At 45.0% G+C, this 18,813-nt stretch overlaps 1 protein-coding gene across 1 annotated transcript in view; it reads right to left on the bottom strand.

Annotated features, from left to right (window-relative positions):
* Nucleotides 1-18,813, bottom strand: part of LOC144511799 (uncharacterized) — an 81,920-nt gene that overhangs the window by 21,945 nt on the left and 41,162 nt on the right. The gene's annotated exons all lie outside the window — the stretch shown is intronic.

The following is an 18,813-nucleotide window of genomic DNA, read 5'->3' as shown; positions in this document are numbered from 1 at the left end:
TTGGACTGGTGGAAGTGGACAAAAACAATTCCCCTCCAATACTGACAAAACATGAGGTAGCCATCCACACAAATGGGGCGGCACGGTAGCACAGTGGTTAGCGCTGCTGCCTCACAACACCAGGGACCCAGGTTTGATTCCTGGCTTGGGTCATTGTCTGTGTGGAGTTTGCACATTCTTCCCGTGTCTGCGTGGGTTTCCTCTGGTTTCCTCCCACACTCCAAAGATGTGCAGGCGAGGTGGATTGGACATGGTAATGTGCAGGGTTACGCGGATAGGGCTGGGGGGGTGGGACTGGGTAAGATGTTCTTTCAGAGAATCGATGCAGACTTGATGGGCCAAATTGCCTCCTTTTGCATTGTAGGGATTTGCTCCGGTTTCCTCCCACAGTCCAAAGATGTGCGGGTTAGGTGGATTGACCATGATAAATTGTCCCTTTGTGTCAGGGGGATTAGCTAGGGTAAATGCATGGGGTTATGGGGTTAGGGTCTGAGTGGGATTGTGGTCAGTGCAGACTCAATGAGCCAAATGGCCTCCTTCTGCACTACCAAGACAGTCTATCAACAATCTTCCCTCCCAAGGACAATTATACAATAGAGCAATCTATCAAAGGAAGCAACCACAGTCCCATCACTTGAAATCTTCAAGACTCATCTTTAGTTTGCTTTCATTTATAAATTTTCATCATCAAGACTACCATTTCGGCGGCCGTGCCTGGTTTAGCTGGTGCTACCCATTCACCGGAAAGTAACATTTTATAACATGGCCCAGAAGTATTGGCAATGACCATCTCCAGCAAAAGAAAATCTAACGTCACCCCTTGATGTTCAATGGCATTGCCATCGCTGGATCCGCCACTATCAACATTCTGAGGTTATCATTGTCCAGGAACTGAACTGGACTAGCCATATAAATTCTGCAACTACAAGAGCAGGCCAGAGGCTAGGATCCCACCTTCCCCCCATACCTTTGGATCCCCTTCGCCTCAAGCGCTATATACCTAACTGCTTCTTGAAAACACTGTCTCGGCCCCAAGTTGTGGAATTCCCTCCCTAAATTTTTTCACCTCTCTATATCTCTCCCTTTAAGATTCTCCTTAAAAGCTATTTTTTTGTCTGTTTTAATCTCATGTTGTTCAGTGTCAAATTCTACGCCTGTGAAGCATCTTGAGATGTTTTGTTATTACAATCACTAACAGGTTGGTGTTGTTCCATAGAATCCCTACAGTGCAGAAGGAAGCCATTTGGCCCATCAAGTCTGCATCGACTCTCTAAAAGAGCATCTTACCCAGGCCCATCTCCCAGCCCTATCCCTGTAACCCTGCACATTACCATGGCTAATCCCCTGAACATGCACATCTTTGGGCATTAAGGGGAAATTCACCATGGCCAGTCCACCAAACCTGCACACCTGTGGACACTAAGGACCAATTTTGCATGACCAATCCACCTAACCTGCACATCTTTGGAGTGTGGGAGGAAACCAGAGCAACCAGAGGAAACCCACGCGGACAAGGGGAGAATGTACAAGCTCCACACAGACATTCACCCGAGGCTGGAACGGAATCCGGGTCCCTGGCACTGTGAAGCAGCCGTGCTAACCACTGTGCCACCCATGAGATATATAAAAATAATAAATTCTATGGGAAAAAAAGGTTGGCATTTGTTTAATTGTTTTAACAACCTTGGCACACCATTGACTGTTATGCATTTAAGGGAGTGCTTTTTGAAGTGTAGCCACTGCTGTAATATAGAAACTGGAGCAAATCAAGTTGTGCACAGCAAGATCCCACAAATTAAAAATACAATACTGAACCATCTGTGTAAATGATATTTGTACAGAGAAGATAAAGCCAGGAAATTACATCAAACTAAACTAGGTAAGGCACAGCAGAGGGTCAACTAGTTACAAAACAATCAAAAACGGTTGTTAAGAATGTCTTTACCTTATTCTGTAATAAATAGTGGGATAGGTGAGTTGGACCTCACGGTCCCGACTTCTGAATTCAGAACTGTTAAATGTCTGAGTGCTGAGGCATCTCCTCAAGAACTACTTTGACAGGGAACACAGATCTTTATTCAGTCTACTCACTCTACGCTCTAAAGGTTGACTGCCCACTCAGGGTGTTTCCCAACGAGCTCACCCCACACCACAGGTCACATGACTCATTTGCCTTAAAGGGGCTATGCCCCAACATACATAACAGGAATGGGGCTAGATTCTGGGCCCCATTCTCTGTGGGGCATTCCCTACAAGGTATTAGGTCTCTACCAGCAGAGAATGTTGGGCAGGGGGTTCAGTGGGCCCTGTGAACTCTCTGCGCTCGGAACAAGGGGGAAAGCCCAGGCTGAAGAAGGAGGCGGAGCCAAGGATGTGGGCTGAAGAAGGCAGGACCAGAAACCTTGTGAAGAAAGAGGGAGGGGGAGAGAGCAGAGCCGCAGCAAGCAGCTGGAGCAGAAGTCTGAGACTGATGAGTCTCGGCGTTGAGGAGCCAAGGCCTCTGACATGAGTTTGGACAGTCTCAAGCCATGGGCCTACAGGACAAAATTGTTCCTAATTCTTAACACTAGGATGGTGTAGTCTTATATTATGTTTTTGTGGCAGGTGAAAGGGAGCTTTGTGTTAGAGCTAAACTAAACTGAGGATGACTGCTGACACTGCAATGGGAAGAGTTCCAGTCCCAGTCAACCACACCACTCACTGTTATAGACAAATGTTTGTAACATGTAAATGCTGCACAGTATATTGTGTAAATATGTGATTAATATACAAAAAACAAAGAAAAGTACAGCACAGGAACAGGCCCTTCGGCTCTCCAAGCTTGTGCCAATCATGATGCCCCAACGAAAAAAAAACTTTCTGCCCTTACTCGGTCCATATCCCTCTATTCCCTCCCTATTCATGTACCCATCCAGATGCCTCTTAAATGTTGCTAATACGCCTGCTTCCACCACCTCCTCCCTTAAAAGAGGCCACCACCTCCTCTGGCAGCGCGATCCAGGCATCCACTGCTCTCTGCGTAAAATTTTCCCCCGCACATCTCCCTTAAGCTTTCCCTCTCTCAACTTGAGCCTGTGCCCCCTTGTAATTGACACTTCCACCCTGGGAAAAAAGTCTCTGACTATCTACCCTGTCTATGCCTTTCATAATTCTGTAGATCTCTATCAGGTCTCCCCTCAGCCTCCGTCTTTCCAATGAAAACAATCTTAGTTTATTCACCTCTCCTCATAGTCAACGCCCTCGAAACACCCTGGTGAACATTCTTTGCACCCTCTCCAAAGCCTCCATGTCCTTCTGGTAGTATGGTGACCAGAACTGCATGCAATACTCCAAATGCAGCCTAACCAAGGTTTATATAGTTGCAACATGATTTCCCAACTCCTGTACGCAATGCCCTGGTTGATGAAGGCAAGCATGCCATATGCCTTCTTAATCACCTTGGCCACCTGTGTTGCCATTTTTAGGGAACTGTGGATCTGCACGCCCAGATCCCTCTGTATGTTAAAGTTCCTAAGGGTTCTGCCATTTATAGTATAATTCACACCTAAATTTGATCCTCCAAGATGCATCACCTCGCATTTGTCTGGATTAAACTCCATCTGCCATTTCTGCGTCCAAATCTCCAGTCTATCTGTATCCTGTTATATCCTCTGACAATCCCCGGCACTGTCAGCAACTCCACCAATCTTTGCATCATCCACAAACTTACTAATCAGACCACCCACATTTTCCTCCAGATCATTTATACATACGACAAACAACAGAGGCCCCAGCACTGCTCCCTGTGGAACATCACTAGCTACAGATCTCCATTCTGAAAAGCATCCTCCCACCGCCACTCTCTGTCTTCTATATCCAAGCCAGTTCTGTATCCATCCAGCCAGCCCACCCCGAATTCAATGAGTTTAGTTTTTGTACTAGTCTGTCATGTACGTCCTTGTGAAATGCCTTATTAAATATGTATTGTATTTTTCTCCCATTCAGTTGTAGAAGCTGAAGCTGCCCTGGTATTGGAGCAAATACAGTAAAAAAAATTCCTTAGATCGAGTGGCTAACATAAACGCTCCATCTAAACTTTAACAGCTGAGGTTTGGCTAGCGACGGTGCCAAACTTCCAGAGCTGGTTTGAGATTTCAGTTTCATTGGACAGCTGGAGAATGCAAAATTGAAAGAAACACGTCCCAACAAAAATATGCAACTCACAGCTTTTTTTTAAAAATCCTTTCAGCCCTGTCTCTCCCCTCCCTTTACTGCAACTACTACCATTTGATGGGCAGCTCTTGGAGCTCTATCTATGGTGATCTACGATCAGCCACTTGGTGACAGAACAGAGCAGAATTTCCAGGCTCCCTTTCCAAGTTTCCCTCCTTTCCTGTGGTAAGAGCGCAACAGTTGGAGACAGAAATGTGTCTGTGCATTAACTAACAAAATGGTGAATTCAGTTGGGTGAAATTCCTCAGATTTTCTTTATTGATAAAGTGGTTAATTCCTTTCACATAAAAGAACACCCTTAAATCTCACTGGTCACTGTGGTTTCCCCCAGTAGCCAACAGAAATCAGTTCCAGTGAGGGCGGAGAATTTCACCAAATTGAACACTGGATGGGGAATCATAGAATCATTGTGCAGAAGAGGCCATTTGGCCCATCAAGTCTGCACCGACTCTCTGACAGGGTATCTTACCCAGGCCCTCTCCTTTGCCCTATCTCCGTAACCCCACATATTTCCGATGGCCAATTCATCTAAGCCTCGCATCTTGGAACACTAAGGGGCAATTTAGCATGACCAATCCACCTAACCTGCACATCTTTGGACTGTGGGAGGAAACTGGAGCACCCGGAGGAAACCCATGCAGACACGGGGAGAACATGCAGACTCCATACACATAATCATCCAAGACTGGAATTGAACTCAGTTCCTGACACTGTGAAGCAGCAGTGCTAACCATTGTGCCACCGTGCCGCCCCAAGACATTTTGGTTTAATTTACAAACACCTTTTTTTTGAAAAGTCTACAGTTTATCATATTACCCTGTATGAAAGTCCCTTTGACATGTTTTAAATCTCTCATGATTAATTAGCTGCTTACATGGAGGTGGCTGGTTGGTTGAATAGATGGATGAAAGGTGCCTGCTACCTGGAGTCACTGCACAAAGGTAGACCCTTTCTCTTTACAACTGCTTCTATTTACACTGTGTCTTTAACATAATAAAACGTCCCATGAGGCTTCACAGCAACATCATAAAATAAAACTTGACACGAAGACACATATGGAGATCTTAGAAATAATCACCTAAAATTCTGGAAACACTCAGCAAGTCTGGCAGCAGCTGTGGAGAGAGAAACAGAGTTAATGCCTTGAGTCAAATATGACTCTCCCTCAGACTCTCCAACTCTTTCTGGAGTGTTTTGCGTTTGTCGGAGACCTTGGGGCAGATGACCAAAAGCATGGTCAAAGAGGTAGGTAGAGTCATAGAGTCATAGAGGTTTACAGCATGGAAACAGGCCCTTCGGCCCAACTTGTCCATGCCGCCCAGTTTTTACCATTCAGCTAGTCCCAATTGCCCGCATTTGGCCCATATCCCTCTATACCCATTTTACCCATGTAACTGTCTAAATGCTTTTTAAAAGTCAAAATTGTACCCGCCTCTACTACTGCTTCTGACAGCTCTTTCCAGACACTCATCACCCTCTGAGTGAAAAAATTGTCCCTCTGGACCCTTTTGTATCTCTCCCCTCTCACCTTAAACCTATACCCTCTAGTTTTAGACTCCCCTACCTTTGGGAAAAGATGTTGACTATCTACCTTATCTGTGCCCCTCATCATTTTATAGACCTCTATAAGATCATTCCTAAGCCTCCTTTGCTCCAGGGAAAAAATGTCCCAGTCTATCCAGCCTCTCTTTATAACTCAAACCATCAAGTTCCGGTAGCATCCTAGTAAATCTTTTCTGCATTTTTTCTAGTCTAATAGTATCCTTTCTATAATAAGGTGACCAGAACTGTACACAGTATTCCAAGCGTGATCTTGTACAACTTCAACAAGACATCCCAACTCCTGTATTCAATGTTCTGACCAATGAAACCAAGCATGCCGAATGCCGCCTTCACCAATCTGTCCAACTGTGACTCCACTTTCAAGGAGCTATGAACCTGTACCCCTAGATCTCTTTGTTCTATAACTCTCCCCAACACCCTACCATTAACTGAGTAGGTCCTGCCCCAATTTGATCTACCAAAATACATCACCTACCATTTATCTAAATTAAGCTCCATCTGCCATTTGTCAGCCCACTGCCCCAATTGATCAAGATCCCGTTGCAATCCTAGATAACCTTCTTCACTGTCCACTATGTCACCAATCTTGGTGCCATCTGCAAATTTACTAACCATAGCTCCTAAATTCTCATCCAAATCATTAATATAAATGACAAATAACAGTGGACCCAGCACCAATCCCTGAGGCACACCGCTGGTCACAGGCCTCCAGTTTGAAAAACAACCCTCTTCTATCTTCTGTCATCAAGCCAATTTTGTATCCATTTGGCTACCTCACCCTGTATCCTGTGAGATTTAACCTTATCCAACAACCTATCATGTGGTACTTTGTCAAAGGCTTTGCTAAAGTCCATGTAGACAACATCAACTGCACTGCCCTCATCTACCTTCTTGGTTACTCCTTCAAAAAACTCAATCAAATTTGTGAGATGTGATTTTCCACTCACAAAGACATGCTGACTGTCCCTAATCAGTCCTTGCATCTCTAAATGCCAGTCGATCATGTCTCTCAAAATAGCTTCCAACAACTTACCCACCACAGATGTGAGGCTCACCAGCTTGTATTTCCCAGGCTTTTCCCTGCAGTCCTTTTTAAACAAAGGCACAACATTTGCCACCCTCCAATCTTCAGGCACCTCATGATGACTATAGTCACTTGTGACTATCGATGATTCAAATATTAATGGGCTGACGAATGGCAGATGGAGTTTAATTTAGATAAATGCAAGATGATGCATTTTGGTAGATCGAATCAGGACAGGACTTATTCAGTTAATGGTAGGGCGTTGGGGAGGGTTACAGAACAAAGAGATCTAGGGGTACGGGTTCATAGCTCATTGAAAGTGGAGGCACAGGTGGACAGAGTGGTGAAGAAGGCATGCTTGGTTTCATTGGTCAGAACATTGAATACAGGAGTTGGAATGTCTTGTTGAAGTTGTACAAGACATTGGTAAGGCCACACTTGGAATACTGTGTACAGTTCTAGTTACCCTATTATAAAAAGGATATTCCTAAACTAGAAAGAGTGCAGAAACGATTTACAAGGATGCTACCGAAACTTGATGGATTGCGTTATAAGGAGAGGCTGGATAGACTGGGACTTTTTTCTCTGGAGCGTAGGAGGCTGAGGGGTGATCTTATAGAGGTCTATAAAATAATGAGGGGCATAGATCAGCTAGATAGTCAATATCTTTTCCCAAACGTAGGGGAGTCTAAAACTAGAGGGGCATAGTTTTAAAGTGAGAGGGGAGAGATACAAAAGGGTCCAGAGGGACATTTTGTTCACACAGAGAGTGATGAGTGTCTGGAAAGAGCTGCCAGAGGCAGTAGTAGAAGCAGCCACAATTTTGTCTTTTAAAAAGCATTTAGATAGTTACATGGGTAAAATGGGCATAGAGGGATATGGGCCAAATGCGGGCAATTGGGACTAGCTTAGGGGTTAAAAAAAGGGGTGGCAGGGACGAGTTGGGCCGAAGGGCCTGTTTCCATGCTGTAAACCTCTATGACTCTATAAATGACAAATACAGTGTACCCAACACCAAACCCTGAGGCACACCACTGGCCACAGGCCTCCAGTTTGAAAAACATCCCTCTGCAACCACCCTCTGTCTTCTGTTGTCAAGCCAATTTTGCATCCAATTGACTACCTTTCCCTGGATCCCATGAGATTTAGCTTAATGCAACAACCTACCATCTTGCGGTACTGAGGAACATCCTAAAGTAGGAAATCGAGAGAGCTTTAATAAGAGAATTCTGGAACACTGGGCCTGGCAGTGATTGAGTGATTAAAATTGGGATGTTCAAGAGGCCAGGGTTGGATTTGCGCAGATATTTCAGAGGATTGTTGGCCTGGAGGAGATAATGCGATATGGAGGGGTGAGGTCATGGGTGAATTGAAAGATTGAAAGTAAACTTTAGTTTACTATTCAGTTGTAAAGTGGAGTGTCAGATTATCGAGATATTTCATGATCATAAGGGCTGCGTTCCCATGTTCTTTGATGAGAGCTGTGTATAAATTTACTGTTTTGCTATAAATATTGATTGCACTGTGTGCTCTTATGTTAATAAAGAAATGTTTTCCAGTTCTTGTGCACCAACAGCTGTTTTGTCTTTCAATTCCTCCTTCACCAGATCCTCTGATACCCTGAGTTCTCTCGGTGGAGGTGAAAACAATGTCTGAACCCTTTCTAACTTTGGGCTGTTATATATTTCGGCGCAGGACAGGATTACACAGAACATAAAACATGGAAATAGCCCATTTGCTCAGTATTGGTGATTCTGCTTTTTGTAAATCTCCTTCCATCCCAATAAGTGAGTATTACATTACTTACTTGTTCCCCTATTTATAAGAACATAAGAACATAAGAAATAGGAGCAGGAGTAGGCCATCTGGCCCTTCGAGCCTGCCCCGCCATTCAACAAGATCATGGCTGATCTGAAGCGAATCAGTTCCACTTACCCGCCTGCTCCCCATATCCCCTAATTCCCTTATCGATCAGAAAACTATCTACCCGTGATTTAAACATATTCAACGAGGAAGCCTCCACCACTTCAATGGGCAGAGAATTCCAGAGATTCACTACCCTCTGAGAGAAGAAGTTCCCCCTCAACTCTGTTCTGAACCGACCCCCCCTTATTTTGAGGCTGTGCCCTCTAGTTCTGGTTTCCCTTCTAAGTGGAAAGAATCTCTCCACCTCTACCCTATCCAGCCCATTTATCCCATCTTTACATCATTACTATCTAAGGCCCATCCCCAGTTGAATAACTAGAACAATGAATAGTGGCATGGGCGGCACGGTGGCACAGTGGTTAGCACTCCTGCCTCACAGCGTCAGGGACCCTGGTTCAATTCCCCACTCGGGTGACTGTCTGTGTGGAGTCTGCACGTTCTCCCTGTGTCTGCATGGGTTTCATGGGTTTCCTCCGGGTGCTCTAGTTTCCACCCACAGTCTGAAAGATGTGCTGGTTAGGTGCATTGGCCATGCTAAATTCTCCCTCAGTGCACCCGAACAGGCGCGGAGTGTGGCGACTAGGGGATTTTCACAGTGACTTCATTGCAGTGTTAATGTAAGCCTACTTGTGACACTAATAAATAACACAAAATAAATTTTAGAAAGGTTGTGACGCATGGTGTCTGATCACAGGATGAGAATCTCGCTATGTTACTGTCTTATTAATTACATTTTTGAGGTTTAATAGGAATTCCATTGGTAAAGTTTAATGATAATCACATTGATAAACAGGTGATGGGTATTTGCATACCTATAAATGGGGATAGCTGGGACACTGGGGGGGATATTGGAACAATGTTGACTGTGAACCAAGTCAATAAAACTCTCCAACAAAGATAGCTGTCTCAGTTTTAACTTCACCAGCAGATGCAGATCCAGAAAACACACTGTGCATAATCACAGAATTCCTACAGTGCAGAAGGAGGCCAATCAGCCATTGAGTCTGCACCAACCCTCCGACCAAGCATCTTTCCACCTTCACTCTATCCCTGTAACCCCACACATTTACCCCGCTTTTCCCCCTAACCTCCACATCTTTGGACACTAAGTGACAATTTAGCATGGCCAATCCACCTAACCTGCACATCTTTTTTAAAGTTTATTTATTAGTCACAAGTAAGGCTTTCATTAACATTGCAATGAAGTTACTGTGAAATTCCCCTAGTCACCACACTCCAGTGCCTGTTCAGGTCAATGCACCTAACCAGCACATCTTTCAGACTTTGGAAGAAACCGGAGCGCCTGGAGGAAACCCACGCAGACACTGGGAGAACGTGCAAACTCCACGCAGACAGTGACCCAAGCTGGGAATCAAACCTGGGTCCCTGGCGCTGTGAGGAGGCAGTGCTAACCACTGTGCCATCGTGCTGCCCACTCTTTGGAGTGTGGGAGATAACCGGAGCACACAGCGGAAACCCACACAGACACGGGGAGAACATGCAAACTCCACATAGACAGGCACCCAAGGTCAGGATTGAACCCGGGTCTCTGGCACTGTGAGGCAGCAGTGCTAACCACTGTGCCACCATGCCGCCTACTCTTTGGAGTGTGGGAGGAAACCGGGGCACCTAGAGGAAAGCCACGCAGACATGGGGAGAACATACAAACTCCTCATAGACAGGCACCCAAGGCTGGGAATTGAACCCGGGTCCCTGGCGCTGTGAGGCAGCAGTGCTAACCATTGTGCCACCATGATTAGCACCGTGATTATTCTGCTTGATCAGGAACGCTGCACCATCTTTGCAAACTATGTTGTGTAGGGTTTTTTTTGGCACCTATTCTTTAATCTAAAATCCTTGCCCTTCAAACTAATTGCATCTCCTTGACATTAACAGGAATTTGCTTGTGTTTGAACTCTGATGCGGAGCCAAAGATTTTTATTACTGCTCATGTCAATGTCAGTCCATTTGTTCTTGACATATAATGTGCCGAATTCTGATTTATGTGCATTGTGTTGGATTCTGTTACCATTTAAACTGTTCACCAGAGTGCATACAATGAGCAAACTGGCCTCCGAACATGCAGATATTTCTATGATCTTAAACAGGAATATATTCTTAACCTGAGAAATGACTTGGTGATTTTAGAAATTTTTAAATATTCTTCCTTGGGATATGAGCATCACTGATAAGGTCAGCATTTTTTGCCCATTATTAACTGCCCTTGAGAAGGAAATAAGTAACCTTCATGAATGCTGCAACGGTGGGCATGTTTGGATTTTTAAATTCATATGTGGGACATGGGCGTCGCTTGCTGGGCCAGCATTTATTGCCCATCTCTAGTTGCCCTTGAACTGAGTGGCTTGCTACACCATTTCAGAAGGTAGTTCAGTATCAACCATATTGCTGTGGCTCTGGAGTCACATGTAGGCCAGACCGGGTAAGAACGGCAGATTCCCTTCCCTAAAGGACATTAGTGAAGCAGATGGGTTTTCCCGACAATTGACAATAGTTTCATGGTCATCAGTAGATTTTTAATTCCAGTTTTTTTTATTGAATTGAAATTCCACCATCTGCAGTGGGAGGATTCGAACCTGGGTTCCCAGAACATTAGCTGAGCTTCTGGATTAATAGTCTATCGATAATTCCGATGGCCATCACCTCCGTGTGTATTGTTGTTTCAAGATTCCCATGGAAGCATTAATCCATTTGCAATTAAGACAACAAAATTAAGAGGAATATCACCCAAATATCCCATAATAACAACAATGATTTCGAAGCTTTAACTAACTGTGTTCCCTACCACTCTAACTATATCATTTTGGTTGCGACTGTGGACCCACCTAGTTACAGATCTGCATGTTTCTATTAGGCATTAGACTGGAATGATAGCGGCCAAGTCTTGAACACAAATCAGTTGATGGGTAACTGATGGTGGGGACAGTCTAAAGGTGGTCCAGTTGGTGAGATGGTTAGTCACAGAATGAGGCACTGCTGCCTCACAGCGCCAGGGACCTGGGTTTGATTCCCGGCTTGGGTCACTGCCTGTGTGGAGTTTGCACATTCTCCCTGTGTCTGCGTGGGTTTCCTCCGGGTGCTCCGGTTTCCTCCCACAATCCAAAAATGTGTGGGTTAGATTGATTGGCCATGCTAAATTGACCCTTCGTGTTAGCGGGATGTCAGGGGATTCAGTAGGGTGAATATATGGGTTATGGGGATGATTGGGATTGTTGTCGGTGCAGGCTCGATGGGCCGAATGCCCTCCTTCTGCACTGTAGGGATTCTATCAGAAGGGATTCTGTTCCTGATTCTTGGTGGTCCCAATCGGGAAATGTCTGCTTTCTTTAACAATATGGGGAAGTGGATTTGAAGACAAACTCCAAACTGAGCATGCAAAATCCTTCGCTAGGGCTTATGTAGATCCCTGCCGCATTTGCTGATTAAATGTTTACTCTGATTCTGAGCTGCCAGGTTAAGCTCTTCATTCCGAGTTGTAATCCTCTTAGTGGATAAGATGCTAATGTCGTGAAGCCACCACTGGCTCTCCCAGTGCAGCTCCAGTCAATCCGAAATTCCCTTGGATGTTGCTTCCTGCCTCTCATTGCCTTCAGCTGAGATCAACCTTAATAAAGTGGGACACTTGCGCATTACTAACCGGGCAGGACGATTGTAGGGTCATGTAGAGTGAATCTATTACGCATGACGATAATACTGTGAGATTACTGGCTTCTCAAGATGTTCAAATGACAATAATGCTTTGCCACACAAAACAAATAAATCCGAAATAGTGTATCCTGATGGAATAGTCCATTGCTGCTTTTATCCTTTAGCCCTGTGCCCAGGCTCACAACAACAACATGTTATATTTATATAGCGTCTTCAACATAAAAAAATGTCCTAAGGTGCTTCACAGAAGTGTTGTAAAACAAGCGATGTCACCAAGCCACCTGGAAGAAAATCTGACCAGAAACCAACCGGCTTTAAAAGTTGCTGTCCTACAGCGATAGAATGCTGTGGGTGGTCTTACATACCCGAGAGTGGGACTTCATGTCTCTCAGTGGAGGGAAGGGAAGCCCCGCCCTTGAGAGCTCCTGGCCAATCTGATTGACAGGTAGCTCGAGCAGTGCCAGCAGAACTCAACAGGGGGCACTTCTGGGACTGCAAGGAGACCCACAGAGATCGAACATGGATACGAGTGCCAGGGAAGTCCCAGGCTTCTGAAGCGGGGAGGGATTGAGCACTAGAGGGCAGTGGTTCCCAACCACTGTGCTGCCATTGAAGATCCCCCAAGTGCGCAGTGAATAAAGATTAAAAATGATTCAAAATTCATGCAATTAAAACTAATCTTCTTCTTCAGGCCTGCGATTCGTATCCCCAAGACCCGACAAATTTCAGGCCTACCACGCATGTGCCGGCTGGGAAAGAACCGCACATGCGTGGTTTAGATTTTTTACATTGGTCAGGCCCACACCAATGACCAACAGGACTTGGAGCTGAAGGCAAAGGCCCCCATGCGCCCACACAAAAAGCGGAAACTCAAAAAGGGCGCAAAAACCTTGGGGAAGCAAGAGAGACAGGGAGAGGTTAAAAAAAAATAGAGGCGAGAGGACAGAGAGAGGTTAAAAACCAAGTTCCCAGTAACAGAAGAAGACAGAGAAAATAGAAGCTGTGCCTCAAAATCTTTTTCGAGTATAGAGGTGTGCCCAGGCATATAAAAGGTTGGGAACAACTGCTTTGGGGAGGGAGGGGTGAGATGGATGAGCATGGTGGCACAATGGTTAGCACTGCTGCCTCACAGTGTCAGGGTCCTGGGTTCGATTCCTGTCTGTGCAGAATCTGCACGTTCTCTGCGTGGGTTTCCTCCGGGTGCTCTGGTTTCCGTCCAAAGATGTGCGGGTTAGGTGCATTGGCCATGCTAAATTGCCCCTTAGTGTCAGGAGGATTAGCAGGGTTATGGGGATAGGGCCTGGGTGGGATTGTCGTTGGTGTGGGCTCGATGGGCCAAATGGCCTCCTTCTGCACTGTAGGATTCTATGGTGTGGGGGTTGGGTTTTGGAGGGCGGGCAGGCAGGTGAGGGGGTAATGATCTGAGGGAAGGGTGCCCCGATGCACACAGTGTAACACCCAAAAGGATGGAGCTCCCCATCCTTCTTACCTTTTCAACAAATGGGGTAGAAAGAAAGGCTTCCCTTCTCTTCCCCATCTTCCACTGCCCAACATATTGTGATATTGGAATTGGACTGAGGACCATAACTGGGAAATAATCACCCTGGTGGGCGCCTTAGCCAACCCTGTATTAAGGGGTACAGCTAGGGGGTGAGTAATAAGGCACTGAGCTGGCTATACAACATATTTTAGTTCACGTCCTGCTGAAAACATGCCCAGCAAACCGGGCCATAAAATCCAGCCCCCTGCAGACAGGATAACACAGTAATCATTGTAAGCTACCGTACATGGATGCTGCCACATCTACTCAAGAGCCTGCACCATACTATCTGGGCTGTGCAGCGCTTGGGGAATGCTGCATAGTTGGAGACTTTTTTTCAGATGTGACTTTAAACTGAGCCCCATATGTTCGCTCAGGTGCATATTGAAGATCCCATGGTACTATTGAAAACAAAAGCAGGGGTGTTTTCTCATTGTTCTGGTCAATATTATCCTTCAATCAATTGAATTAAAATGGAATATTGAGTAATTTATCCCAATTCTATGTGTGGGTCTTCGTTGTGAATACATTAATTACCACATTGGCCCACATTCCAACACTGCATGTACCAATGGCACATGGGTGTACCGATGGCACAGTGGCTGTACCGATGGCAGAGTGGGTGTACCAATGGCACAATGGATGTACCAGTGGTACAGAGGGTGTACCAGTGGCACAGTGGATGTACCAGTGGCACAATTGGTGTACCAATAGCACAGTGAGCGTACCAACATCACCTATACTTTGCAAAGAAGCTGTGAAACACTTTGAGATCATGAAATGTGTCTTTCCAAAATGGGAAGTACAGCAATAGGAATCTCACCTTAAGAACAAAGAACAAAGAAACTTACAGCACAGGAACAGGCCCTTCGACCCTCCAACCTGCACCGACCATGCTGCTCGGCTTAACTAAAACCCCCTATCCTTCCGGGGACCGTATCCCTCTATTTCCATCCTTTCCATGTATTTGTCAAGATGTCCCTTAAAAGTTACTATGGTATCTGCTTCCCCTACCTCCCCCGGTAACGAGTTCCAGGCACCCACCACCCTCTGTGTAAAAAACTTGCCTCGTACATCTCCTTTAAACCTTGCTCCTCGCACCTTAAACCTGTGCCCCCTAGTAATTGACTCTTCCACCCTGGGAAAAAGCTTCTGACTATCCACACTGCCCATGCCCGTCATAATCTTGTAGACTTTTATCAGGTTTCCCCTCAACCTCTGTCATTCTAGTGAGAACAAACCAAGTGTATCCATGCCTCCATACCAGGCAATTTCTGGGAGATACTGGGGCAATTTCTGGGAGATACTGGGGCAATTTCTGGGAGATACTGGATACACCTGATGTGTGACTGAATGGCAAGACAGATGTGCAGAATAATATTATACACATTTTGAGATAATATTACCACTGAGAGATATTACTATTGGCAAAGGAGAGCACTCAATAACAGGCACCATCATGTGTGCATGTTTCAGTAGCAACACCTCATGGAACCTCTTTAAGTCTATCTGATCGAGGTCTTAATATCTCAGTTAACGGAGAGTACTTCCTGCAGTGCAGCACTCCCTTGGCATTGTACTATTCAGCCTATTATGCTCCCATGTCATAGTGCAGGCAATTAACTCACAACCCCCTGACTCATCTGACAGCCAGCCAACTCGACACTTTACGGGTAGCATTCGCTCACACTGTACTATTTAGAGACATTACATTCTAGATAACACTAACCAAATAACTATAGTTTGAAGTGGCACAGAATGTACTGGGCTTTCACAGCATGGTTAGCACTCTGCACATTTGGAGACATTGCATTCCAGCTGATATTTGATATGAGAATGTCTGATAATAGAGTAACGAATAGTTGTTCCCATTTCAAATTCATATGCTGAAGGTAGCAGCAAATTCAGAAGCTATGGCACCTTAACAGCATTGTGGGTGTACCAACATCATTGTCTGTGTGCCAACAGCACTGTCGGTGTAGCTATGGCATTGTGGGTACACCAACGGTAGTGTGGGTGTATCAATGGCCTGTGGGTACACCCAATGGCATTATGGGTACACCAACAGCAGTGTGGGTGTATCAACAGAACTGTGGGCACACCAGCGGTGCTGTGGGTACACCAATAACACTTTGGGTACACCGATGGCATTGCGGGTGTACCAATGTCACAATGTGTATACCAACAGCACCGTGGGTGTAGTTACGGCACTGTGGGTGCCCCACTTCTGAACTGAATTCCATTTTTCAAGCTGCCATGGTGCAATTTGAGGTCACATTCTCTGGAGATGCCACACCGCTATCTAAACAACTGTTTCTTTCTAGTTTAATAATATGCTTACTGTGCTTCTCCCTTACTCTCTGGGAGTGGGTTTAATATCAACACCTAATCATGTTACTGTGCGCAATCCTTTAGAATATTTGCAGCCTCAATGGAGAACTAATTATCATTCATTGCAGTTAAATGTTATTGTCTTATGGTCCTTGTCTCCTTGGTGTAAGTTGGCTGTGGGTGTGTAAAACAGTGAGGGAATGTGAAGGGACAACAGTTTTTCAGTCTGAACATTACAAGTCAAAATCTGCCACATTGCAATCAGCATAAGCTAATCTTTAAATGAAAGGAAATTTAGCTGAAATGTTTATTTTCCAAAATGGCCTTTCCTACTATTTGTTTCCTGGGGGTTGTGGATTGTTTTCATATGCACTGATACGGTGGTCACGTATTTCAATCCTTGCTCTGAGGACTGGATAGCTTATTCCAGGCTTACAGAATGGTGCCGTACAAATGCTGCATTGTTACAGGTGCTGCCTTTAGAATGAAAGATTAAAATTCAGGCCCAGTCTATCAAGTGAAAGTTATAATCGCATAACTTTGAAGAACAGGATGCCCGGACCAAAATTCTTCTTTCAACTACCTCCAAAGAAAGGATGGAATTGCTGAAAAAAGCCATTTTGGTGAGGCTTTTCATCTTGTATCTTTCATCAGGACAGTTGCAAGAATTCCAACGTCAGGAGAAACAACAACTTTATACTGTATGGCAAGAGAGTGCTGATTGGTTGGCAAGTGGACTCTGGTTGGTAGAGGCACTGTCATGGAGAATGCATCAGCTAATGGTGACTGACAGTTAACTGCCAAGCATTGTTTGGAAATTTAAACCAGGCAACTTGACTCTGATTGATCATGGCATTGTCCTGAGGAATGAACCAGCAAATGGCTATCAATTATTTTATTTAGCTGAAACAGGTGCAATGTGTGTACCTGTTCTTTCTGCCTGCATAGACCAGGGACCTATGTATTAAGATATGTAGCTTCCATTACATGCAAATGAGCCACACTGGAAGCTATATATAATAGAACAAAGAACAAAGAACAAAGAACAATACAGCACAGGAACAGGCCCTTCGGCCCTCCAAGCCCACGCCGCTCCCCGGTCCAGGATTGAATCCTGAATCCAGGATCCCCGCCCAATTTTCCAGCCTATCTACATACCAAAATCCTATCCACCGAGCTGTCCCTCACAGCTACGATGCTTTGTTCATTACAACCTATTAACTCACCCCCACCCTCCCATTCCAGACCATGTGATCTCCAGGGAGAGGCGAAAACCCAGAGTGAAAAACCCCAGGGCCAATATGGGGAAAAAAATCTGGGAAATTCCTCTCCGACCCCCTGAGGCGAACGAAACGAGTCCAGGAGATCACAATGGCCCTGATCGGGAAATGCTTCCCAACCCTAGTCATTTCCACTTCCACGAACACCATATGAATTCCCTGCCCCCGAGACAGGTTCCCAACTATCCGCATATAATGATACATATATTAATATATGTGCTGTACCTACACCACATAACCTGCAGTGATTCAAGGAAGTGGCTCATTACCAACATTTCAAGTACAATTAAACATGGACAATAAATATTGGCCTAGACAACGATGCCCACATCCTATGAAATAATTAAAAAATATATATATATATTTCATTATCTCATTAGGGGTGGAATAGACTCAAAGGGGTTAGTAACAAACTACTGTTCCTCTGTCCTATGTCTCTATATGGTGGGTGGCACAGTGGTTGGCACTGTTGCTTCATAGTGCCAGGCGACCCGGTTCGATCCCAGCCTTGGGAGACTATTTGTGTGGAGTTTGCACATTCTCCCTGTTTCTGCGTGGGTTTCCTCCCACAGTCCAAAGATGTGCATGTTAGGTGGATTGGCCATGCTAAATTTCCCCTTAGTATCCAAAGATGTGCAGGTCGATAGAGCGAATAAGTGGGGTTACGAGGATAGAGCCTGAGTAAGATGCTCTGTCGGAAAGTGCAGACTCGATGGGCTGAATGGCCTCCTTCTGCACTGTAGGGATTTTATGATTCTAATTGTATACATATGTAGCCACACAAAATTATAAATTATACATCCCTATAGATACTGCAGTATATTTGTACCTCAATGGAATGATATGCTCATAAACATAGCACTGCTGGCTGGGTCAAATCCTATTTACTGGTTTAATGAGTTTTTTAATTACTTTGGAATGTGATACAAGTCACAAAATTCTTGCAAATATCCACATGAATTTTATTTACTGTCCCTTAGCCCCCTACACTCAACACATGTTAGGTCTCATATACCGTAACTCAAAATGCTCATTTCTGATAGAAATCACCCTAACCTGCACTTGAAAGAATGGGTTCTGCTAGTCATAGTCACGCTTATTAACAAGAGGATGATAACAACAGGTCATGTGCTGCCTTTGTTTCAAGGTTACCCAGCCGGGGCTCTTCCAGAGTATGTGCAAATACATCACGGAAAGCAGGCAAGTTATTAGTGAAAGAACCCACAAGATAAACACAATGGTGGTTATTGGCCAAGGAGACCACAGAACAG

This window comes from Mustelus asterias, chromosome 25, assembly GCF_964213995.1.
Source record: "Mustelus asterias chromosome 25, sMusAst1.hap1.1, whole genome shotgun sequence".
Taxonomy (NCBI): domain Eukaryota; kingdom Metazoa; phylum Chordata; class Chondrichthyes; order Carcharhiniformes; family Triakidae; genus Mustelus; species Mustelus asterias.
This window is presented reverse-complemented; position numbering and strand designations above follow the sequence as displayed.